This window comes from Salvelinus alpinus, chromosome 25, assembly GCF_045679555.1.
Source record: "Salvelinus alpinus chromosome 25, SLU_Salpinus.1, whole genome shotgun sequence".
Lineage (NCBI taxonomy): Eukaryota > Metazoa > Chordata > Actinopteri > Salmoniformes > Salmonidae > Salvelinus > Salvelinus alpinus.
Genome location: NC_092110.1, coordinates 6400595 through 6427637, shown reverse-complemented (window position 1 = coordinate 6427637; position 27043 = coordinate 6400595). Strand labels below are relative to the sequence as shown.

The window sequence follows — 27043 nt, the reverse complement described above, 5'->3', positions numbered from 1 at the left end:
AACCTGGTCTGGTAGCTTTATGAACATCTGTTCTTACAATCTGTTGCTTTGGTGGACTGCTTCCATAAAGATCATGGCTGCATCTCAAATGACATCCAATTCCCTATATAGTCAACTACATTTGACCAGAGACCTATGGGGCTTACACACTATAAAAGGACTAGGGTGCTATGTGGGATGCAGCCAGTGTGATTTCAGTGTCCATCCTACTTCTACAGTATTCAAAAGGCCCATCCATATTACTTTGACTATGACCATGTACTGTTATTAGTGACAATATTAAATGACACTACAGGCCCTTACTTGTACAAAAATGATACAACTTCAGCATGCCCTACTATGGGCTGACACTCAACATACAGGTCAACTGTAACAAATGTGGTAATTATATATATATATATATACAGTGGGGAGAACAAGTATTTGATACACTGCCGATTTTGCAGGTTTTCCTACTTACAAAGCATGTAGAGGTCTGTAATTTTTATCATAGGTACACTTCAACTATGAGAGACGGAATCTAAAACAAAAATCCAGAAAATCACATTGTATGATTTTTAAGTAATTAATTTGCATTTTATTGCATGACATAAGTATTTGATACATCAGAAAAGCAGAACTTAATATTTGGTACAGAAACCTTTGTTTGCAATTACAGAGATCATACGTTTCCTGTAGTTCTTGACTAGGTTTGCACACACTGCAGCAGGGATTTTGGCCCACTCCTCCCTACAGATCTTCTCCAGATCCTTCAGGTTTCGGGGCTGTCGCTGGGCAATACGGACTTTCAGCTCCCTCCAAAGATTTTCTATTGGGTTCAGGTCTGGAGCCTGGCTAGGCCACTCCAGGACCTTGAGATGCTTCTTACGGAGCCACTCCTTAGTTGCCATGGCTGTGTGCTTCGTGTCGTTGTCATGCTGGAAGACCCAGCCACGACCCATCTTCAATGCTCTTACTGAGGAAAGGAGGTTGTTGGCCAAGATCTCGCGATACATGGCCCCATCCATCCTCCCCTCAATACGGTGCAGTCGTCCTGTCCCCTTTGCAGAAAAGCATCCCCAAAGAATGATGTTTCCACCTCCATGCTTCACGGTTGGGATGGTGTTCTTGGGGTTGTACTCATACTTCTTCTTCCTCCAAACACGGCGAGTGGAGTTAGACCAAAAAGCTCTATTTTTGTCTCATCAGACCACATGACCTTCTCCCATTCCTCCTCTGGATCATCCAGATGGTCATTGGCAAACTTCAGACGGGCCTGGACATGCACTGGCTTAAGCAGGGGGACCTTGCGTGCGCTGCAGGATTTTAATCCATGACGGCGTAGTGTGTTACTAATGGTTTTCTTTGAGACTGTGGTCCCAGCTCTCTTCAGGTCATTGACCAGGTCCTGCCGTGTAGTTCTGGGCTGATCCCTCACCTTCCTCATGATCATTGATGCCCCACGAGGTGAAATCTTGCATGGAGCCCCAGACCGAGGGTGATTGACCGTCATCTTGAACTTCTTCCATTTTCTAATAATTGCGCCAACAGTTGTTTCCTTCTCACCAAGCTGCTTGCCTATTGTCCTGTAGCCCATCCCAGCCTTGTGCAGGTCTACAATTTTATCCCTGATGTCCTTACACAGCTCTCTGGTCTTGGCCATTGTGGAGAGGTTGGAATCTGTTTGATTGAGTGTGTGGACAGGTGTCTTTTATACAGGTAACGAGTTCAAACAGGTGCAGTTAATACAGGTAATGAGTGGAGAACAGGAGGGCTTCTTAAAGAAAAACTAACAGGTCTGTGAGAGCAGGAATTCTTACTGGTTGGTAGGTGATCAAATACTTATGTCATGCAATAAAATGCAAATTAATTATTTAAAAATCATACAATGTGATTTTCTGGATTTTTGTTTTAGATTCCGTCTCTCACAGTTGAAGTGTACCTATGATAAAAATTACAGACCTCTACATGCTTTGTAAGTAGGAAAACCTGCAAAATCGGCAGTGTATCAAATACTTGTTCTCCCCACTGTATATATATATATATATATATATATATATATTTCCGGGTCAGGTCTTGTATGATTCGACAAAAACTTCTGGCCCAAGTTATACAGATGTAGGATCTTAATTTGAGCCCGTTTCCTACAGCAGGAAAATAATCTTTCTGTAACAGGAAATGTGAATCATCATGTTCTCAGCAACAAAAGAGTGATCAAATTAAGATTCTATATCTGCTGGTTTGTATGCTTGAAATGCAACCATAAGTGATTGTTGAACAGTTGTGAAGACCTGCACTTGCACAAAAATGTTTACTATTAAAAATTGGTGTCTCCATATCTTATTTTTGTTCCCCCCTCTCTGTTGTATCACAAACGTTGTGCCAAATGTGTTGTTACAGCAGTTGTACAACCTGAGTGTGTTTGGGGCCATACAGCCCCACAGCCCCACAGCCCTTCACATATCACCTCCTCTTTATCTTATGTTGATTTAAAGATGGTTGATTGACATGTGATGCCACCAATGGGGCGGCGTTCAGTGCTGGCTGCTGAGGACTCCATTGGGGCCTGTTTGCTCCACCTCCTCTGGCTGAGGAGCTTTCTGTTTTTCTGCACCTTCACTCGTACATCAAACACCTCCTGAATAGCATTCTTAAAACAGTGAAAGTTGTAGTCAATCAGTCCTGTGGGATAAAGACAAGATAGGATGAGATCAGTATTCAGACAGGACGAGCAGAGTTACCATAGCTATTAGAATGTTAAAATGACAAATTCATCTCGCTCTCACAATATCAATTATGAGCGAAAATATCCTACATTGTGAATCAGATAATAATTGCAATTGCAAGAAACACAAAATGAACACAAAAAAATCTCTTCTGTATCATTAGCTTGTTAGCTTAAATCTAGGTAATACATGTTTAATGTATCTGTCAAATTATCAAAGCCATCTCTAATTATTTAGATAGTCAAATATGCAAGTTTGGAGCAATGCTATATACATGAGATGTTTTTATTTTATATCACTGAATTTGAAGATAAGCTAAATATACCATTGTTGAGTGGTAATTGTCTAGAGTTGAAAGTGTCAAAACGCTTATAAAGACTGAAATATTATTTTACAATTCAAGGGAATAGTATGCCGATGCTATGGGCTCATACATGCTTTGAAGACAACTTTTACCCCCATTCTTCCAAAGTATTTGAAACTGCAGGTGAAAACAATGCATGATACGACCTTGAATAATATAACCTGTAGGATTTGACCTGTTGTAAGAACCACTAAAGTTAATGAATTAATGTAACCTTATCATTGTTGGCTTTATTGTTATTTTGGGGAAAAGAGGATATTTCGTGACTCGTTGACAAACAGTTTACCAGATGTAAGAAGCTTCCATGCTTTTGTTTTGCTGACAAATAGGATAGGGGGAAAGACTAATCAATGCCAATGGAAATGTTCAAATGTAACACATAAAAAAAGTCAAAGACCATACTGTTGAATAAAAATACACACAATAAAAAACAGGAAATACACAACCATGCACTGACTTCGCTGTCAGCCTCTGAAACTCTCAATTCCGAGACTGCTATACGAGTCTAATAAATACAACTTGAAAATGACTGTTCCCATAGTTTGGATGCCATGCCTTCCCATGTACTGTACAAAGAGAACACTCTTATGAATGCCTATTATCACAAGTGCTGTGTCATCTGTCGTCCAATCTCTTAGCTGCCGCAGACAGCCAAGGCTCAATCTAACAAGCCGGGAGGAATTGACAAGTTCACAAGTTAAAAGGAAGATGAGAGCCTTTGATCATCGGTGCCAAGGTAACCACACTCTACTCTTTAAGAGATAGGAGAGAGAGAGCGAGAGAGAGCAAGAGAAAAGTATCTATGGAATAATAGGCTTTCCATTGCAATTTATATAAATGACTTATTATGTGTTCATCTGTTAATTGAGCGTAAGAAGGGATACTGTATTTAGTCTCTGGACAATACAAGCTTTTTGCTTTACATTGTCATCATATTAATTATGTTCTGCCATCTGTCAATTAACCCATATCACTGTGCTCATCACAGATCACACAACACGCTAGAAGCGGTTGGATAATAAATATTTCAATCCTGGTTAGTCGTTAGCCTTTGGAAGCATGCTATTTAGAGTAGCAGGTCCTCTAGTATCAGCAGGTATTCAGTACTGCACTTGTGGATTCATGTCATGTCTGGTCGTCGTGATATCTGAATATGCGCATGTAGCTGTGCTAACTCGGACCTTGGCATAAATCATGCATTGATGTAACTCAGATTTTTGAATAAATCATGCATTGGTGTTAACAGGAGAAAATCTTTTGTAGTGCCAACGACTAATCTAAAAACTAGGGAGGTAACATAAAACTTTGTGTTAGTACAAGCACATAATATCCAAAGTTAGAATTCATCCCTATAAGTCACAGCACATTCTGCTATAAGGCTAGGGGTTCTTCTTGGACCAGGTTGGGCCCTGGTCAAAAGCAGTGCACTTTAAAGGGAATAGGGTTCCATTTGGGATAGAGACTGACTCTCGCTCAACTTTCTACTCAAAGCTCTCCTCCCTAACTCTCGAAGCTCTCCTCCCCAACTCTCTTACCTTTTCTCTCGAAGCTCTCTTCCCTAACTCTCTCTCTCACCTTTCTTCTCAAAGCTCTCCTCCCTAACTCTCTCACCTTTCTTCTCGTAGCTCTCCTCCCTAACTCTGTTACCTTTCCTCTCAAAGCTCTCCTCTCGGAGGAAGCAGACCAGAGCCAGGAACTTGGTGACCTCCTTCAGGTACATGACGGTGGTGTTGTTCAGGTGGATGATGGCCATGGACTCTTTATCATAGGGCTGACCTGCCTCTTCCTCCGTCAGCCTGGGAGAGAGGGATAAGAACAAGGGGATGAGAGGGACGAGAACTAGGGAAGAGTGAGTGATAGGGTGTACCTGCCTCGTCCCACATTAGCCTGGGAGAGAGGGATGAGAGAGAGAAGAGAACAAAGGTTGAGATAGCGAGATTTAAGCTAAAATTCATTCAAAGAAGAAAAGGAGGGTGATATGCACATCCTAAATTTAAGAATACCAGTACTGGGATTAAAATGAATACAGAGATAAAGGAAACCCTGCTGTTGTTGGTTTAATAATGTATTTTGTTTGTGCTTTTACATTGTCGGCCAAGGAACTGAAGGAGCAGTTCAATTCAATGAATATTCAATAGACCCCTCATATTCAACTCTGGAACTCGAAGCCAGTTCCACTGCTTTTTTTCATTCTTTCCCTCTAAATCCGAGACCAACTTAGACCTGGAATACCAGGTGGGTGCAATTAATGAACAGGTAGAACAGAAAAACCAGCAGGCTCCGAACCTCGTAGGGTAAGACTTGAATACCTTTTAAATTATTTTTGATTCTGTTCGAAATAAAGCCCATTTCCCATTCCTTTTCCCAAGTTCTCTTCTCTGTTCTCTTTAGGGACTGTTCATTCTCATAGACTCACTGTAGGATCATGTCAAATCATACAATAAGAACTACTCTTTAAAATGGTTCTAACTTCTGAAACTGGGTTATTCCTGTTAGTTTGGAGAGATGATGATGACTGAGTGAGGGCATCTTATCTCTCTCTTTGTTAACCAAAGACCAAGCAATAAGGTCTGGTACTGTAGCCCCCCACACTGTTTTTAAATAAATATTTTTAGGAATGAAGGCAACACATGTATGGCTAAACTCATTTAGCTCATTTAACAGATCTTATCCAGAGCAACTAACAATAAGTGCAACCACATAGCAAAATCATTGCAAGTAAAAACCTTCACAATAGCCACCATCTGCATAATCGGTGATAACAATCAATTAAAAACAAGTAGAACAGTTAAGGTATCCATCTTGATTTATTCACTGAGAAAGTCAATGGCATACTGTAGCAGCAGCAGTTATAAGTCAGAGCTGATAGCCTATAGGTAGAATAACGTAGGTACTCGCCGTCAAACAAAGAAAATGAAAAACCAAGGAGGCCAAGAAACAAAAATATACATAATTTAATTTAAGTTGCTAGTGCAAACTGCTAAACAAAAAAAAAGCACTTTGCATTAGCACCTTTTGTTATCATTTCGAGCATACATTAAATTAAGTATATTTTTTGCATCTTGCCTCCTCGGTTTTTCCTTTTATATGGTTTGAGTGCGAATACTTACATAACTCTACAGATATGTGTTCTCCCACACACCGGAAAACATCCATATTAAACTGAGCACAAACCCTCACACTGGCTTTCCCTGAGTTGATACAGGGGCACAAATAATCTACTGTATATTCCTACATGCATTAAAATGAGAAAGTACATGTGTACCTGTGTCCCCTCTGCCAACACCATCTAGTACATAAGATAAAAAGCTGTACTATGTAACAGATGCCGGGTCAAATGGTAATTATCAAAATGAATAAAAGCTCAAACCTAATCCCATGCTTTCAGGAGCTTTGGGGGGGGGGATGCATTGACATAAGGTCTGCAAACCAAGAATAGTTTCTGACTGCATGTCACTGGGGAGGAAAACAACGCAAAAAACATGTACGGTTTCACATGGAGTCATCATTTGTGAAGAGAAAAAAAGGATAACCTCAATCGAGAAAGACCCTTTCAAAGAAGGGCCTACTTGCAATAACTGTGATATGTGGTTGTTTTCCCTTACTAGTTGAACGCACCGACTGTAAGTCTCTCTGGATAAGAGCATCTGATAAATGACAAAAATGTCAAATGTAATTACTAGGGAAAGACGCAGACATTCAATATGTTGGTCAGGGGAGTGCGTCATTAACTAAATGAGGTGGAAAAAACCTTGCTGAAACCTCTAAATAATGTTAATAGCCCAGCCGTTTTGTCATGGGTCTTCATCCCAAATGACACCCTTTTCCCTACATAGTATATACACTATATAGGGAATAGGGTGCCATTTGGGAAGCACCCATGATAATGATGTTCAAACGTCATGTGAGTAATCCCAGTATTTGGAGGAGAGTTAAATCAACTGGTCCAATGAAACCTCAAAAGCTAAATTGGAGCTCAACTTGTATGCCTTGATCACTCACACACAATTACCTGCATACAGGAATATGTAAAGTGCGTTCAGAAAAAATGCATACCCCTTGACATTTTGTTGTGTTACAGCCTGAATTAAAAAGAGATGAAAAAACAATTTTTCATAAGGACAAACTGTTTTTAGAAATGTTTCCAAATGTATTGAAAATGAAATACAGAAATATTTCATTTACATAAGTATTCACACACTTGAGTCAATACATGTACATCTGTGAGTCTTTCTGGGTAAGTCTCTAAGAGCTTTTCACAGCTGGATTTTACAATATATGTACATTATTGTTTTTTAAATTCTTCAAGTTCTGTTAAGTTGGTTGTTGATCATTTGCACCAAACATAATGCTTTTTTGTATTCAGGAAATATTTCTTTTTGCAGTTTTACATTTTTTGCAGTTTTACTTTAGTGCCTTTTTGCAAACAGGATGCATGTTTTGGAATATGTTTTATTCTGTACAGGCTTCCTTGTTTTCACTCTGTCATTTAGGTTAGTATTGTAGAGTAACAACACTGAACAAAAATATAAACACATCATGAGCTGAAATAAAAGATCCCTGAAATGTTCCACAAGCACAAAAAGCTTATTTCTCTCATATTTTTTGCAAACATTTGTTTACATCTCTGTTAGTGAGCATTTTATCGATAGCAATTTGAATGCAGAAAAATACGGCGATGAGATCCTAAGGCCCATTGTGAGGCCTATATTTTTTTAATGTATCTATGACCAACAGATGCATTTCTGTATTCCCAGTCATGTGAAATCCATAGATTAGGGCCTAATGAATTTATTTCAATTGACTGATTTCCTCATATGAACTGTAACTCAGTAAAATCAATGAAATTGTTGCGTGTGGCATTTATATTTTTGTTCAGTATACAATGTTGATCCATCCTCAGTCTCCTATCATAGCCATGAATCTCTGTAACTGTTTTAAAGTCACCATTGGCCTCATTGTGAAATCCCTGAGTGGTTTCCTTCCTCTCCGGTAAGTGAGTTAGGAAGTACGCATGTATCTTTGTAGTGATTGGATGCATTGATACACCATTCAAAGTGTAATAATAACTTCACCATGCTCAAAGTGATATTCAATGTTTGCTTTTTTAATTTTACCCATCTACCAATAGGTGCCCTTCTTTGCGAGGCATTGGAAAACCTCCCTGGTCTTTGTGGTTGAATCTGTGTTTGAAATTAACTGCTCGACTAAGGGACCTTACAGATAACTGGATGTATGGAGTACAGAGATGAGGTAGTCATTCAAAAATCATGTTAAACACTATTATTGCACACAGAGTCCATGCAACTTATTATGTGACTTGTTAATGAGCAAATGTTTACTCCTGAACTTATTTAGGCTTGCCATAACAAAGGTGTTGAAGACTCAAAACATTTCAGCTTTACATTTTTTATGAATTTGTAAAAACAATTCCACTTTGACATTATGGGGTATTGTGTGTAAACCAGTGACACAATTTATAACTGTGGCTGTAACACAACAAAATGTGGAAAAAGTCAAGGGGTGTGAATACTTTATGAAGTCACTGTACACACACGTCCCCCCTTGGAAAATATCTCAAAGTCTGTGCAGTCTCCCAGACTTATATACGGTGAGAGCTCATCTCATCTAGAGTGTTGTGCCCTGAGGCGTAAACACAGTCAACAGCCTTCCCCAGCTCAGCCCTCCTAAACCCCAGCGTGGCATATCTCCATCCCATCCCATCCCAACCTACAGCTGCAGTGCCCAGGGTAAGGCCTCGGCCTATATCCCCAGCCCCAGCAGCAGCCTCCCTGCCAGGGCACAGCAGCCCAACGAAAGCACATCAGACCTGGTTCATATTGGGTCAACGGGCCCAGAGGGAGCTAACGTTACCACATGGCTTACCTCGGCTGGCTTGTTTACTACCGTCCTCTCATGGCTACGAGGAAGGTTCTACTAGTCAGCCTGATGGCCAGAACAGGAGGACAGGACATGGCAGGACAGGAGGTGCGTGTGTATGTGCGTGTGTGCGTGTGTTCAGGGCTAGGGTGAAGACTGAGGAGACATAAAACGGCTGATCACCAGCTGTGTTTGTCAGGTTTTGATGCAATAGAGCTCCCTGACAGGCAGCCAGGTGGAAGGAGAAGATAAGTGTTTACTAAGCAAAGCAGAACTCTTGAGTGCACCACACCGTTCTTAAAAGGCTCAACTTAAAAGGACACACTTGTGTGCCTTCCGTGTTTAGCACCACCTACATTACCATATGAACTCTCTATGTACATAAACTCAGAGTGCAAATATGTGTTTCTTTTTTTTACTTGCAATGACTGTGATGTGGCTGTCTTAACTGCCTTCGTTTAATCCACTAACCTTAAGTAACTCTGGATAAGAACGTCCGCTAAACAACTTTGAAGTGAAAGTAAAAAAAAATTAATTTTCCTCAATATCAATAAAGGCTAGATTTTGAGAATATACATTTCAACTGCGAATGCAGCTATTCGTGAGAGGAATAACGTAGATGAAGGTGGTGTGCTTGTACTCATGATTTCTTCATTTGTGTGTGTGTGTGTGTGTGTGTGAAAGAGAATAACTATCTACTAAAACAGACTGGGAACTCAGATTAGGATCTAATTAGTGTCTCAGCTGGAGTGAAATTGAACAGAGACACAGTGAGTATGAAGAACAGGATTCACACAGACTTTGTTCTGAGGGAAAAGTGTTTGCTAAATTACAATTTTATTACCAGAACTGGGCTGGAACAAAACCCAGCACAGCCTGTGGGTCCCCAGGACCAGAACTGAAGGGCCCTGCCTGGTGTGAAGGTCTGATTGTGACTGTGAGACTCAAGACAATAACATCTTTGTTGGTCCATTATACTCAGGATACAACAGAAATGTGTTGGTTTTTTACCTCCACGCAACTTTCAACTCACCCGTAGATGCAGGAGATGTCTATGACCACATCGATCATGTCGCAGCACAGCTCGTAGGTCTGCATGTCCACAGGACTGCTGTCCGTAGCGATGTAGATCTTACTGACCACGTCAAACAGAAAGGCCTTCTCTATGCCCGAGTTCTGAAAGTACACGGAGAGAGATGACACACTACACTTAGAAAACACATAATAGAGCAAATACACCAGAGCGATTAGAAGCAGCAGGTGGGCACGCTATCGTCTCCGACTAGAATATCATCCATCAATTTCCTGACGATTCTACATGTTGAACTGCCACAGTTCGCCGCCACCCAGCAGGTGATCCGTAAAACACTGCAGCCACCCGCTGCTTTTTAACAGTTCATCATTCTGGTGTGTTTTCTCTCCGACATTCGACACTTGACTACCTCACACAGGGGAAAAAGAAAGCAAGGACGGGGCAAAAACTAAACTGGAGATGCTCTACTTTCTAAGAACTCAAAACAGCAGGGAGGGATAGATTTTGGCAAGACCAAAAAGCCCTGTAGAGGAACTAACGAGTGAGGTTGAGAGCCATGGTGTATGCTCGCCAGGGGGGCCGAGGGGGGCAGGGAGGACCAAAGTTAAGTAAATCAAAGAAGAGAAAGTAGAGAGCACCGAGCACCAACCAGGGATATGAAAAGGACTGCGTCCTAAATAGCCCCCTATTACCTATATAGTGCACTACTTTTGACTAGGACTGCGTCCTAAATAGCCCCCTATTACCTATATAGTGCACTACTTTTGACTAGGGCCCATTCAAAAGTAGTGCCGTATATAAAGAATAGGGTGCCATTTGGGACGGAACCAAGAACTCCAGAGCACTAGGGGTCGGTGGTGGGAAAAGGACTCCAACAGAGTACTTTGAAGATATAGCACTAACACAGTCATCTGGGTCTCCCGCTCCTCTGTGAATATTAGATCACTGGAAACAATTTACATAAGCAGAGGGAGAGAGGCAGAGAGAGAGAGAGATAGAGAGGCTTGTTTATTTCACTTTTGTTTATTATCTATTTCACGTGCTTTGGCAATGTAAACATATGTTTCCCATGCCAATAAAGCCTTTTGAATTGAATTGAGAGAGCGAGAGAATGAAAGAGCACTCACTTGAAAGCTTGGAAATAAAGCCCCAAAGCCAAGGTTTTCATACATTCTTCCCATTAACTAAAATCTCCCCAAAAATGTATATGTCCCATATGGCTTTTGAACCTTCTATCCATATGCCGATAATGTATTTTAGATACAGTACTAATCTATGGTCAGCAAGAGATTACTGATGTTTGATGAGTTAAAGTGACTTCTGTATGATCTGTGTTGACACTGAATGACAGGTATTCGCTCTTCTCCCTCCTACTTTGATGACCAGTTGATGCAATTGATTGGCTCGTCTACTCATCTGGTTTTACAAGTCTACATCACTCTGGGACGAATCCTAACATACTTGTCTTTCTTCCTGGCACTGATTCCGCTATTTTGAAGAAGTCTACTTGGACTGACGCTGATATGTGGTTATTTTTTTACCAACTTAGTTGAATGCACTGACTGTATGTCTCTCTGGATAATAGTGTCTGCTGAATGAATTAAATTGTCATTGTAAATGTAGATTCGCGCACATAGAGTAACTTCAATCTTCAGGCATACTGTACTCAGTGCCAATCATAAGTATTCACCCCCTTGAGTTTATTCACTTTTTATTGTCTTACAAAGTGGGTTTAAAATGTAGTCAATAGTCTTTTTTTTTGTCAACAATCTACACAAATTCTAACATTTATGAAAACTAAAACACGAATATACCTTGATTAGATACGTATTCACCCCTGAGTCAATACATGTTAGAATCACCTTTGGCAGTGATTACAGCCGTGAGTCTTCTTGGGTGAGTCTCTAAGAGCTTTGCACACCTTGATTGTGCAATATTTGCAGATTATTCTTTTCAAAATTCTTCAAGCTCTGTCAAAGTGTTGGGTATCATGGCTAGACATAAATGTTCAAGTCTTGGCATAGATTTTCAAGCAGATGTACTGTAAGTCAAAACTGGTCACTCAGGAACATTCACAGTCTTCTTGGTAAGCAACTCCAGTGTGGATTTGGCCTTGTGCTGTAGGTTATTGTCCTGCTGAAAGGTGAATTCCTTCCCCGGAGTCTGAGGTAAAGCAGACTGAAGCAGGTTTTCCTCTAGGATTTTGCCTGTGCTTAGCTCCATCCCGCTTCTTTTTATCCTGAAAAACACCCCAGTCTTTGCTGATGTCAGGCATACCCTAGTCTCGCGTTGCCATACCTCCAAAATCACATTGTTGTCACGCCTCCCTTGGAGGTCTGGAGAATGTTGTATTGCAAAAACGGTTTGAATAGTATTCTGGCAAGATTAGGATTGGATGTTACATTTCAAGAACTCTCCTCCCACACACCCGTAGAAGGAGAGTTGTATGTTATGTGCATTACCGGGTAACTGTTGCCTATGCTCGTTTTTAAGTTATCAAGTGTGGCCGACAGACTGAGATGGATATTTAGTCAAACTGAAAGTGGATTACACTGATCAAGTCAAACAGCTCAACATGTTCTAAACCTCTCTGGAGACAAACACTTCCTTGCCTCCATTCATCCTGTCCACATGGCTGTGCTCAGCTACCATTGAAAATATCTTGAAGATTGCCCATTATTGGGAGAACCTATTCAAGTAAGTAAATACATTTTTCAAATGTTAAGAAATTCTGTATTAATAGCCAGCTACTGTAACAAAATATAATGTACTTGTCACAGTAAATTACTGTATGATCAACAGTAACATGCTGTATAAACTGAATACAATAGATTACCGTACATTGTATTTGTGAATATTCCAAATAGAATGTCACAACAAAAAAAGCACACGGGGGCAAAAAAATCAAAGCACATCCTCAGAATCAAGAGAGTAAACGTTTTTGCTAATTATTATTATAAATTTAAAAAATTATTTAAAGTTATTTGGTACCTGTTTAGTTATTTTATATGCATTGCTTTGTTTTTGGCCTTGCCATTTAATATTATAGAACAAATATAAAATCAGAAAACGGTTGGTCTAAAGGCATCTTACAGGCAGGCTCCTGCAGTATCACCAGGTCCAATTAACTAGAGCGCCATCTTTACCCATAACCCCATACCATACAAGTAAACCCAAATGTTCCTGCAGGTGTCACAATAAGAATAGGGCGTTTCCATATACAGTGCCTTCAGAAAGTACAGTATGTATTTTTTTTTACAATTAAATAAAAATGAAAAGCTGAAATGTCTTGAGTCAATAAGTATTCAACTCCCTTGTTATGGCAAGCCTAATTAAGTTCAGGAGTAAAAATGTGCTCCACAAGTCACATAATAAGTTGCATTATTTTTGAATGACAACCTGATCTCTGTACCCCACACATATAATTATATGTAAGGTCCCTTAGTCAAGCAGTGAATTTCAGACACAGATTCAACCAAAAAGAACAGGTAGCTTTTCCAATGCCTCGCAGAGAAGGGCACTTATTTGTAGATAGGTAAAAAATAAAAAAGCACACATTAAATATCTCTTTGAGCATGGTGAAGTTATAAATTACACTTTGGATGGTGAACAAATACACCCATTTACTGCAAAGATAGGGATCAGGGACTTCACCATGAGGACAATGGCGAATGTAAAACAGTTACAGAGTTTAATCCTTAAGACTTTATTGACGCACCAGTGCATCAATTGAAGCAACATTAAAAAAATCCCCATCAAAATCTGTCAGTTTAAGCTAGAGATCTCCGTCTCAATCCGCCGCATCCGCCTATGTCGGCTGGCTGAGCTACAGTGGTGTTGTCAGACTATGAAACAGCCCAAGATGTGGTCTACTCACAAAGACATCTGTCGCGTCTGAACGGTTTGGCCTACAAAAATGATATGACCAGATGAAAAGACGACCCACAAGTGTCACGGGACTCGTCTGAAGGTAACCAATACAAATTCATGGAAGTACGAAGGTAGTTTTTTGGCAACAAATTAAGGGGTTAAATATGTGTCCAAAATAACTAAAATATTTCCTGATCTTTCTTATATCTCCTAGACATAGAACAAACACTTCAAAACCTTTTTCCTTACAAAGAAACTGGACTGTCTTTAATTTTCCATTTATGAATGTGTTATTCAATGCATTTCTATGGGCTATAGTAGTAATGACCCCCCCCAGAAAAAAGAAATTTGCACATTTGGGGATTTGATAGTATTTCTGATCGCCTTAACTCACTACCACTGTGGAAATTCTCAAAGTGATTTTTTTCTTCACCTCAAACAGAAAGTAAACAAAGTCTGTTTTAGCATCCATTGAGAATGACAATAGTTCCTCAACGTAGCCTATTTGAAAAATCCTTCCATCTCTTTTTCGATAACAGCTCAGCGTGAAAGGGGAAAAAAATGTCATGCTCTGATCTGGTGGAAACATCATAAATTAAGCCTACCTGATCACTTCTTATCCCTTGTGCAAATAGCCTACAGCTATGTCTGTCTGGAGCTCACTGGAGCAGGAAACTCTGAGGGCCCAGAAAATGTTATACAATGTTGCAAGTTTTCTAGAACAATCTTCAGGCTGTACCCAAGGTAATAGTTGATAGAATGTTTCAAGTTCCTTTCAGACAAGTCATGCGTAGCCAATGTGATTTATAGGATATATATTTTAAATCAGGATATTTTCTATCTACAGCCGGCAATGTTTTTATTTCTTGGCTTTACGTAGGCTATTTTTACAAAGTTGGCAAATATAAGTTACTTTTAGAATTTTGATTAACCACGTGATACTATTTTGAGATATAAAGGAAATGAAACTGTTCCACGAAAATGTGCATGTAAAAATCATAACCGGCACGCAGATCCTCAGTAAAAGGCACATGACAGCCCGGCTTGGAGTTTGCCAAAGGGCACCTAAGGGACTCTCAGACCATGAGAAACAAGATTCTCTGGTCTTATGAAACAAAGATTGAACTCTTTGGCCTGAATGCCAAGCCTCACATCTGGAGGAAACCAGGCACCGCTTATCACCAGACCAAAACCATCCCTACGGTGAAGCACGGTGGTGGCAGCATCATGCTGTGGGGATGTTTTTCAGCAGCAGGGACTGGGAGACTAATCAGGGTCAAGATGAACGGAACAAAGTACAGAGAGATCCTTGATGAAATCCTGCTCCAGAGCACTCAGGGCCTCAGACTGGGGCAAATGTTCACCTTCCAACAGGACAACGACCCTAAGCACACAGCCAAGACATCGCAGGAGTGGCTTCGGGACAAGTCTCTGAATGTCCTTGAGTGGCCCAGCCAGAGCCCAGACTTGAACCTGATCAAGCATCTTTGGAGAGACCTGAAAATAGCTGCGCTCCCGATCCAAGCCTGAGAGGATCTGCAGAGAAGAATGGGAGAAACTCCCCAAATACAGGTGTGCCAAGCTCGTAGAGTCATACCCAAGAAGACTTGAGGCTGTAATTGCTGTCAAAGGTGCTTCAAAGTACTGAGTAAAGGGTCTGAATACTTATGTAAATGTGATATATAAATGTGATATTTATATATATATATATATATATATATATATATATTTGTGCAAAAATGTATACGTATACAGTTGAAGTCGGAAGTTTACGTACACTCCACAAATTTCTTGTTAACAAACTATAGTTTTGGCAAGTCGATTAGGACATCTACTTTGTGCATGACACAAGTAATTTTTCCAACAATTGTTGACAAACAGATGATTTCACTTGTAATTCACTGTATCGCAATTCCAGTGGGTCAGAAGTTTACATACACTAAGTTGACTGTGCCTTTAAACAGATTGGAAAATTCCAGAAAATTATGTCATGGCTTTAGAAGCTTCTGATCGGCTAATTGACATAATTTGAGTCAATTGGAGGTGTACCTGTGGATGTATTTCAAGGCCTACCTTCAAACTCAGTGCCTCTTTGCTTGACATCATGGGAAAATCAAAAGAAATCAGCCAAGACCTCAGAAAACAAATTGTAGACCTCCACAAGTCTGGTTCATCCTTGGGAGCAATTTCCAAACACCTGAAGGTGCCACGTTCATCTGTTCAAACAATAGTACGCAAGTATAAACACCATGGGACCACGCAGCCATCATACCGCTCAGGAAGGAGACGCGTTCTATCTCCTAAAGATGAACATACTTTGGTGCGAAAAGTGCAAATCAAATGTGTCATGCACAAAGTAGATATCCTAACCGACTTGCCAAAACTATAGTTTGTTAACAAGAAATGTGTGGAGCGGTTGAAAAACGACTTTTAATGACTCCAAACTAAGTGTATGTAAATTTCCGACTTCAACTGTATATACCTAAAGGGGTCTTAAAATTCATGGCATGACCATGGTATGACCATCTTAAAACAATTCCATATGTTAGCCTCATTACTCCACATTACTAACCTAATTGACAGAGTGAAAAGAAGGAAGCCTGTACAGAATACAGATACTCCAAAACATGCATCCTGTTTGCAACAAGGCAGTAAAGTAATACTGCAAAAAACGGGTCAAAGTAATTAACTTTAATTACTGAACACAAAGTGTAATATTTGTGGCAAATCCAATACAACACATTACTGAGTACCACTCTCCATATTTTCAAGCATAATGGTGGCTGCATCATGTTATAGGTGTGTTTGTAATCGTTAAGGATGGGTGAGTTTTTCAGGATAAAAAATACATGGAATGGAGCTAAGCGCAGGCAAAATCCTAGAGGAAAACCTGGTTCAGTCTGCTTTCCACCACACACTGGGAGATTAATTCATATTTCATCAGGACAGTAATTTAAAACACAAGACCAAATCTACACTGGAGATGCTTACCAAGAAGACAGTGAATGTTCCTGAGTGGTCGAGTTACAGTTTTAACTTAAATCTACTTGAAAATCAAGACCTGAAAATGGTTGTCTAACAATGATCACCAACCAATTTAACAGAGCTTGAAGAATTTTGAAAAGAATAATGGGAAAATGTTGCACTATCTGGGTGTGGAAAGCTCTTAGAGACTTACCCAGAAAGACTCACAGCTGTAAAAGGTGCTTCTACAAAGTAGTGACTCAGGGGTGTGAATAATTATTAGGGCTGACCCCATTTAGTCAACTGTTTGGTCGACAAGCTGTTGGTCGACCTAAATTTCTTTAGTCGAGCAGTCGCAATTCATTTTTTTCATGGTGCACAAGACACCTGTCTGATTCGCGCCTGTCTCAGTGGACTAATCCATTGCGGAGGCCACGGGGATGGCACAGTCCATCACTAAGAAATGTGATAGTGAAATTGTATATGGTTATATTATGTAAAGATAATGGTGCAACACTAATGAATCTAATATTATTTTATAACAAATGTGCTTTCTCCCGCGTTGGATACGGTCCCTGTCCGCGGTTCTGAAACAAAATCTTCACTGTGCCCTAAAATTGGCGCCTTTCCCTGTGTTGCTATGTGTATAATAGCTAAATTAACAATGCGAGAATGCGGCAGAGGCAGCAGCAGAGACAGTGCTACAGTGCAGGCTAACTCAAATGAGCTGCTAACGTAGCTAGCTAGCTATCTAGCCAACTTTACATAACGTATAGCTAGCTACAGGAAGTGAATTAAATATCACTATCTACCTAACTTCCTATTAGCTAGCTATCTCGATGTATTTATCATTGTAAAAAACAAACTCTAAATGCATTTGTAGGTAGCTAGCTAACAGCCATTGAGGACGGTGAAAGGATAGCAGCCCCAACTGTCAAAGTGAGAGAGTAGGCGATCTGGATAGGGCAGGTACTTGTGTAGTTCCAGTACCTAGAAATGAGGATGGAGATAATAGTAACATAATATTCAGTGCTGTATTATTTAAGTATAATGAAGTCTGTTTCCTGTGATGTTTTCTGTCCTCAGACACAGAGCGCTGTGAAAGCCTGTCTGCAGATGAAGAGGTCCCAATGAAGAGCAGTGGTTCTCAGTCCTGGTCCTGGGGACTCAAAGAGGTGCACAGTTTTGTTTTTGCCTTAGCACTACACAGCTGATTCAAATGATCAACTCATCATCAAGCTTCAAGTGTTATTTATGTATTCATTTGTGATGCTATCCTTGACATGATCCTGCCGTTGTCACATATTACACGTGCACATGTCTGTGCACATGCATCTATCTATCCAATGTTATCATAATTTGTTATGAGATATATTATACTTTAGTAATCCACAATGACCTGGTGATGTAAAAGTCTAATAATTACATTGTCTTCCATATTCCTACAGATACCTTGCAACTGGAGATTCCTTCAAAACGATTGCCTTCCGTTACCGTGTAGGGCACTGCAAGGTTGGGGTGACCAGGGCCATCTGGGACTCCCTCTGGGGAATTCAGGCGTGTGAAGGCTACCTGTGTTCTGCATAACTTCATGAGGATGGACACGAGGACCAGGAGGGGATCTGCAGCTCGCCGCTGTGTGCCAGGGGAGAGGTCTGCAGCTCTGCAGGATGTTTCAAGGATGGGGTCCAACAACGCAGCAAGGGAGGCAATCCATGTGCCGGAGGCCTTCACCTCTTACTTCTTCGAAGAGGTTGCTGTTCCCTAGCAACACAAACGACTACACTATGCACAACCAAAGGCTCTTAAGAGTAAGAGTATTCTTCCATTGATTCTAGACTAAATCACATAATATATACAGTACCTGTCAAAAGTTTGGTCACAACTACTCATTCAAGGGTTTTTCTTTATTTTTTACTATTTACTACATTGTAGAATAATAGCGGTGAGAGGTCACTTGGTAAAGTCAACAGGAAGTATTATTAAAGAGATGCTTTACATTGAAATACAGATAGAGATATAGTAGTGCCAGAGTTAACTTCTTACGGCTGAAATCTCGTTAACGGGATCGATTTGACAACAGCCAAATTCAAACATAAAAAATCTCATAATTAAAATTCCTCAAACATACAAGTATTATACACCATTTTAAAGATAAACTTGTTGTTAATCCCACCACAGTGTCCGATTTCAAAAAGGCTTTACGACGAAAGCATACCCTGCGATTATGTTAGGTCTGCGCCTAGTCACAAAAACACAGCCATTTTCCAGCCAAAGAGAGGAGTCACAAAAAGCAGAAAGAGATAAAATGAATCACTAACCTTTGATGATCTTCATCAGATGGCACTCATAGGACTTCATGTTACACAATACATGTATGTTTTGATCGATAAAGTTGATATTTATATCCAAAAATCTCAGTTTACATTGGCGCGTTATGTTCAGTAATTTTTTGCCTCCAAAACATCCGGTGATTTTGCAGAGAGCAACATCAATTTACAGGAATACTCATCATAAACGTTGATGAAAGATACAAGTGTTATGCATAGAATTAAAGATATACTTGTCCTTAATGCAACCGTTGTGTCAGATTTCAAAAAAGCTTTACGGAAAAAGCACACCATGCGATAATCTGAGTACAGGGCTCAGCCACCATACAGATACCCGCCATGTTGTGGAGTCAACAAAAGTCAAAAATAGCATTATAAATATTCACTTACCTTTGATGATCTTCATCGGAATGCACTCCCAGGAAACGCAGTTCCACAATAAATGTTAGTTTTGTTCGATAAAGTACATAATTTATGTCCAAATACCTCCTTTTTGTTCGCGCGTTTAGTCCAGTAATCCAAATGCACAAGCACTAAGTCCAGACGAAAAGTCAAAAAAGTTATATTACAGTTCGTAGAAACATGTCAAACGATGTATAGAATCAATCTTTAGGATGTTTTTTGTCATAAATCTTCAATAATATTCCAACCGGACAATTCCTTTGTCTTTAGAAATGAAAAGGAACGGAGCTCGCGATCACGGCTGCGCGAGTGACTAAACTCAAGGCTTTCTGCCAGACCCCTGATTCAAACAGCTCTTATTCGCTCCCCTTTCACAGTAGAAACAACGTTCTAAAGACTGTTGACATCTAGTGGAAGCCTTAGGAAGTGCAATCGGATGAAATCTTACACTGTATATTGGATAGGCAATCACTTGAAAAACTACAAACCTCAGATTTCCCACTTCCTGGTTGGATTTTTCTTAGGTTTTCGCCTGCCATATGAGTTCTGTTATACTCACAGACATCATTCAAACAGTTTTAGAAACTTCAGAGTGTTTTCTATCCAAATCGACTAATAATATGCATATCTTAGCTTCTGGGCCTGAGTAGTAGGCAGTTTACTCTGGGCACGCTTTACATCCGAACGTGAAAATAGCACCCCCCAGCCATAAGAAGTTAATAATCCAAGGTCAGTTTTGCATTTCACCTCCTGATGATTATGATGACTGACAGTGTTAGAATAAAAAAAAACACAAGTCTTAATCATGCCATTTCTTTCTCCATCTGTCTCTTGTCTGCAGGCATGTTTTGATGTGAGAGAGGATGCCAACCCCCAGTCCCGTCATTGCCATCTCACCAGCTCTTCAGATAACCTTCCGGCCAACTGGGGGCCCAAGGCTGGTTAGGAGACACCGCTAGAGACACTATTATGTAACTGTGATGAACTGAGAGAATATTAAGAGAATTACAGAGAATACTGTAATTAATTAATCATGTGCCGTCTTCCATGATCCTCTGTTCTTACCACTTTCCCGTTCTGTCTTTTACACTCTCACACCTCTCTCGCCACCTCCTCTTTCTTCCTCTGTTTTTATAATGCACACCAGATGTGCATTGAAGTACAGATTGAACTTGTATTTGTGTGTTGTCTTGGCTGTGTGCTTAGGGTTGTTGACCTGTTCGAAGGTGAACCTTCGCCCCAGTCTGAGGTCCTGAGCGCTCTGGACCAGGTTTTCATCAAGGATCTCTATACTTTGCTCCGTTCATCTTTCCCTCTATCCTGAATAGTCCCCTAGTCCCTACCGCTGAAACACATCCCCACAGCATGATGTTGCCACCACCATGATTCACTGTAGGGATGGTGCCAGGTTTCCTCCAGACGGGATGCTTAGCACGCAGGCCAAAGAGTTCCATCTTGGTTTCATCAGACCAGAGAATCTTGTACTTTACCATAAAGCTTTGATTGGTGGAGTGCTGCAGAGATGGTTGTCCTTCTGTAATGTTTTCCCATCTCCAAAGAGGAACTATGGAGCTCTGTCAGAGTGGCCATCGGGTTATTGGTCACCTCCCTGACAAAGGCCCTTCTCCCCCGATTGCTCAGTTTGGCCAGGCGGCCAGCTCTAGGAAGAGTCTTGGTGGTTCTAAACTTCTTCCATTTAAGAATGATGGAGGCCACTGTGTTCTTGGGGTCCTCCAATGCTGCAGAAATGTTTTGGTACCCTTCCTCAGATCTGTGCCTCGACACAATCCTGTCTCGGAGCTCTACGGACAATTCCTTCGACCTCATGGCTTGGTTTTTGCTCTCACATGCACTGTCAACTGTGGGACCTTATATAGACAGGTGTGTGCCTTTCCAAATCTTGTCCAATCAATTAAATTTACCACAGATGGACTCCATTCAAGTTGTATAAATATCTCAAAGACGATCAATTGGTCACATGAATGCGATGCTTACATGTTTCACGTAAAGAGAGAAAGGGTTGAGGGAATAGGGAATGTTTTTCCAAAACACATGAGTGATTTCAGTAACAGAACTTTTCAGTCAGAAACAAGTAAGAAACTAAATGGCTGAAATGAGGTTGCAGCATCAGCACAGACAGCACAATAAACACTTACTGTGCTGTGGTGCCTTTTCGCTGCAGTAGGGAGAAGAGCGAGACAAAGTACGCCAGTCACACAGGTACTCGCTGTCATTCAATTTAACACAGTGTGACCATCAGCCTCTTTCACACACTTTGCTTAAAGCATCAGAGAAGCTCAGTGCATACATAGTTGATTTCATTCAAACACATTGTGTGAGACTGTCTATATATGGAAAAATACGTTTATACCAATCGATTGGTCAAAAGAACAGGATGACTCTTGGTCAATCAAGATTTTTTTCTAGTCAAGATATATTAGTTTTACTTTTCATAAATGTTAGAATTTTTCTTCCACTTTGACAGAGTATTTTGTGTAGATTGTTGACCAAAAATTACAATTAAATCTATTGTTTCAAAAACAAATTGTATTGAAAAAGTCAAGGGGTGTGAATACTTTCTGAAGGCACATATACATTTTCTTATTGTATCAGGTATTTTAAAAATATATTTGAGTTCAAATAAAGAAAATTATGTGTAGCTAAATTGAATAAATACACCGGCTCTATTTGCATATATGAACTAGAGGTCGACCGATTAATTAGGGCCGATTTCAAGTTTTCATAACAATCGGTAATCGGTGTTTTTGGACACCGATTTGCCGATAAAAAAAAAATAATGAACACCTTTATTTAACTAGGCAAGTCAGTTAAGAACACATTCTTATTTTCAATGACGGCCTAGGAACGGTGGGTTAACTGCCTTGTTCAGGGGCAGAACGACAGATTTTTGCCTTGTCAGCTCGGGGATTCGTTTTTTGCAATCATCCGTTTACTAGTCCAACGCTCTAACCACCTGCCTTACATTGCACTCCACGAGGAGCCTGCGTGGCAGGCTAACTACCTGTTACGCGAGGGCAGCAAGAAGCCAAGGTAAGTTGCTAGCTAGCATTAAACTTATCTTATAAAAAACAATCAATCTTAACATAATCACTAGTTACTACACATGGTTGATGATATTACTAGTTTATTTAGCGTGTCCTGCATTGCATATAATCGATGCGCCTACTTCAACAAACGGTGATGATTTAACAAGCGCATTTGCGAAAAAAGCACTGTCGTTGCACCAATGTACCTAACCATAAACATTTCTTTAAAATCAATACACAAGTATATATTTTCAAACCTGCATATTTAGTTAATATTGCCTGCTAACATGAATCTCTTATAATTAGGGAAATTGCGTCACTTCTCTTGCGTTCCGTGCAAGCAGTCAGGGTATATGCAGCAGTTTGGTCCGCCTGGCTCATTGCGAACTGTGTGAAGTCCATTTATTCCTAACAAAGGCCGTAATTAATTTGCCAGAATTGTACATAATTATGACATAACATTGAAGGTTGTACAATGTAACAGCAATATTTAGACTTAGGGATGCCATCCGTTACATAAAATACGGAACGGTTCCGTATTTCACTGAAAGAATAAACGTTTTGTTTTCGAAATGATAGTTTCCGGAATCGACCATTTTAATGAACAAAGGCTCGTATTTCTGTGTGTTATTATGTTATAATTAAGTCTCTGATTTGATAGAGCAGTCTGACTGAGCGATGGTAGGCAGCAGCAGGCTCGTAAGCATTCATTGAAACAGCACTTTCGTGCGTTTGCCAGCAGCTATTGCGCTGTTCATGATTTCAAGCCTATCAACTCCCGAGATTAGGCTGGTGTAACTGATGTGAAATGGCTAGCTAGTTAGCGGGGTGCGCGCTAATAGCTTTTCAAACGTCACTCGCTCTGAGACTTGGAGTAGTTGTTCCCCTTGCTCTGCATGGGTAACGCTGCTTCGAGGGTGGCTGTTGTCGATGTGTTCCTGGTTCGAGCCCAGGTAGGAGCGAGGAGAGGGACGGAAGCTATACTGTTACACTGGCAATACTAAAGTGCCTATAAGAACATCCAATAGTCAAAGGTATATGAAATACAAATGGTATAGAGAGAAATAGTCCTATAATAACTACAACCTAAAACTTCTTACCTGGGATTATTGAAGATTCATGTTAAAAGGAACCACCAGCTTTCATATGTTCTCATGTTCTGAGCAAGGAACTTAAACCTTAGCGTTCTTACATGGCACATACTGCACTTTTACTTTCTTCTCCAACACTTTGTTTTTGCATTATTTAAACTAAATTGAACATGTTTCATTATTTATTTGAGGCTAAATTGATTTTATTGATGTAATATATTAAGTTAAAATAAGTGTTCATTCAATATTGTTGTAATTGTCATTATTACAAATACATATTTATATACAGTGGGGAGAACAAGTATTTGATACACTGCCGATTTTGCAGGTTTTCCTACTTACAAAGCATGTAGAGGTCTGTAATTTTTATCATAGGTACACTTCAACTGTGAGAGACGGAATCTAAAACAAAAATCCAGAAAATCACATTGTATGATTTTTAAGTAATTAATTAGCATTTTATTGCATGACATAAGTATTTGATACATCAGAAAAGCAGAACTTAATATTTGGTACAGAAACCTTTGTTTGCAATTACAGAGATCATAGGTTTCCTGTAGTTCTTGACCAGGTTTGCACACACTGCAGCAGGGATTTTGGCCCACTCCTCCATACAGACCTTCTCCAGATCCTTCAGGTTTCGGGGCTGTCGCTGGGCAATACGGACTTTCAGCTCCCTCCAAAGATTTTCTATTGGGTTCAGGTCTGGAGACTGGCTAGGCCACTCCAGGACCTTGAGATGCTTCTTACGGAGCCACTCCTTAGTTGCCCTGGCTGTGTGTTTCGGGTCGTTGTCATGCTGGAAGACCCAGCCACGACCCATCTTCAATGCTCTTACTGAGGGAAGGAGGTTGTTGGCCAAGATCTCGCGATACATGGCCCCATCCATCCTCCCCTCAATACGGTGCAGTCGTCCTGTCCCCTTTGCAGAAAAGCATCCCCAAAGAATGATGTTTCCACCTCCATGCTTCACGGTTGGGATGGTGTTCTTGGGGTCGTACTCATCCTTCTTCTTCCTCCAAACACGGCGAGTGGAGTTTAGACCAAAAAGCTCTATTTTTGTCTCATCAGACCACATGACCTTCTCCCATTCCTCCTCTGGATCATCCAGATGGTCATTGGCAAACTTCAGACGGGCCTGGACATGCGCTGGCTTGAGCAGGGGGACCTTGCGTGCGCTGCAGGATTTTAATCCATGACGGCGTAGTGTGTTACTAATGGTTTTCTTTGAGACTGTGGTCCCAGCTCTCTTCAGGTCATTGACCAGGTCCTGCCGTGTAGTTCTGGGCTGATCCCTCACATTCCTCATGATCATTGATGCCCCACGAGGTGAGATCTTGCATGGAGCCCCAGACCGAGGGTGATTGACCGTCATCTTGAACTTCTTCCATTTTCTAATAATTGTGCCAACAGTTGTTGCCTTCTCACCAAGCTGCTTGGCTATTGTCCTGTAGCCCATCCCAGCCTTGTACAGGTCTACAATTTATCCCTGATGTCCTTACACAGCTCTCTGGTCTTGGCCATTGTGGAGAGGTTGGAGTCTGTTTGATTGAGTGTGTGGACAGGTGTCTTTTATACAGGTAACGAGTTCAAACAGGTGCAGTTAATACAGGTAATGAGTGGAGAACAGGAGGGCTTCTTAAAGAAAAACTAACAGGTCTGTGAGAGCCGGAATTCTTACTGGTTGGTAGGTGATCAAATACTTATGTCATGCAATAAAATGCAAATTAATTACTTAAAAATCATACAATGTGATTTTCTGGATTTTTGTTTTAGATTCCGTCTCTCACAGTTGAAGTGTACCTATGATAAAAATGACAGACCTCTACATGCATTGTAAGTAGGAAAACCTGCAAAATCGGCAGTGTATCAAATACTTGTTCTCCCCACTGTATATATATATATATATATTTTTTTTATCGTCTGATTAATCGGTATCGGCTTTTTTGGGTCCTCCAATAATCGGTATCGGTGTTGAAAAATCATAAATCGGTCGACCTCTAATATGAACACATTGACATAAAGGGGTGGAAGAGGGCTGCAGCCACCAAACACTTGCTCTGTCTACCCTCCCTTCCTGCACGAATTAATTAATGTTATTGTCACGTTCAACAAGTGAGTCAATAGCAGGATAGCCTCAGATTGAAAATCAACATGCTTGGGTGGATATTACGCCAATCTAAACATACTTTACATCATGGTTTCCCAAACTTGGGGTCGCGGCCCAATTTTTTAAAACATTTGGTTATTAGAACCGGGGTTACGTCAGTAACCTCCAGTAGCTGCTAGATGCGGTTGTAATAAATAGAGTGGTTTCTGTTTTCTTCCTACGAATGTGGCTCTATCTTTTGAATGGTTTAAGCTACAAACTATTATGACTCCATCACTGAAAGATAAGAACATGTATGTATGTACGTACTGTTTCCCTCTACTATGCCCACAAGCCGTTAGAACCGAGTGGACAAGACCAGACACTAAATCAGACTGGGGGGAAAATGTCTACACAGAAGATCATACAACATTATTGCCTGATGCTCTTCTGAATACCTTTCTGATGCATTTCAGTCACTTCAAACCATAGTTTGGGAACGCCTGCTTTACATTGTTTGCGAAATCAGACATAATATCACTATAATCTGAATGCTCATTTTCGGAAGTTGCTTTCATTTCAGCGCATTACATTTTTAAACATTTCAACTGTATTAAATTATTACTGTTTCAATTCCACAAAAAATGAACACCCATCAAAATAAAGTTCTCTTTCTTCTCTTTCTTGTGATGTAAGTGTCGAGATGGTGCATTATATCCCCAAAGAAACTTTAGCGTTGTTATAGATTCAGCGGTAAGACAATGTATTCAAGACAATGTATTGAGCCCATTTCAGCCACTACCAGGGTGTGTTTGACAGGTCATCACAAACAGTGTAACGTTAACGGGAAAAAACGACAGGCACAAGCAAGAGTATGAAAGAGTCTCAGGATTAAAATGAAAGCAATCAATCCAGCGAGATTTAAGTGGAAAGTGCATTTGAACCCCTCAAACACAAGAAATGGATGGCTGAAAATGACAGATCCTCAGGTGGGCGGGGCATGCACATTGCTAATGTAATGTCCATTAAGAAATTAATGGTTTCTCATGTACTGTACTTATTTATTAACATACACAGACTAACAAGATACTACAAATGCTTTGCTGATTACACATAATCATGCTTTGCTGATTACACATAATACACATTGCATAAAAACAATTTTAAATCTATTTTTTCTAAGAAACGTATATCTGTAGTTATAAACTGAAGGTGAGGGTATGACTTTGGCTTCACCTACGGTAAGATGTCAGTTACCAATATCTCTC

General features: G+C 40.3%; 1 pseudogene; it reads right to left on the bottom strand.

Moving 5' to 3' along the window:
• Positions 1-2365: 2365 nt before the first annotated feature.
• LOC139553260 (ras-related GTP-binding protein D-like) overlaps positions 2366-27043 on the bottom strand; it is a 33984-nt pseudogene continuing 9306 nt past the window's right edge.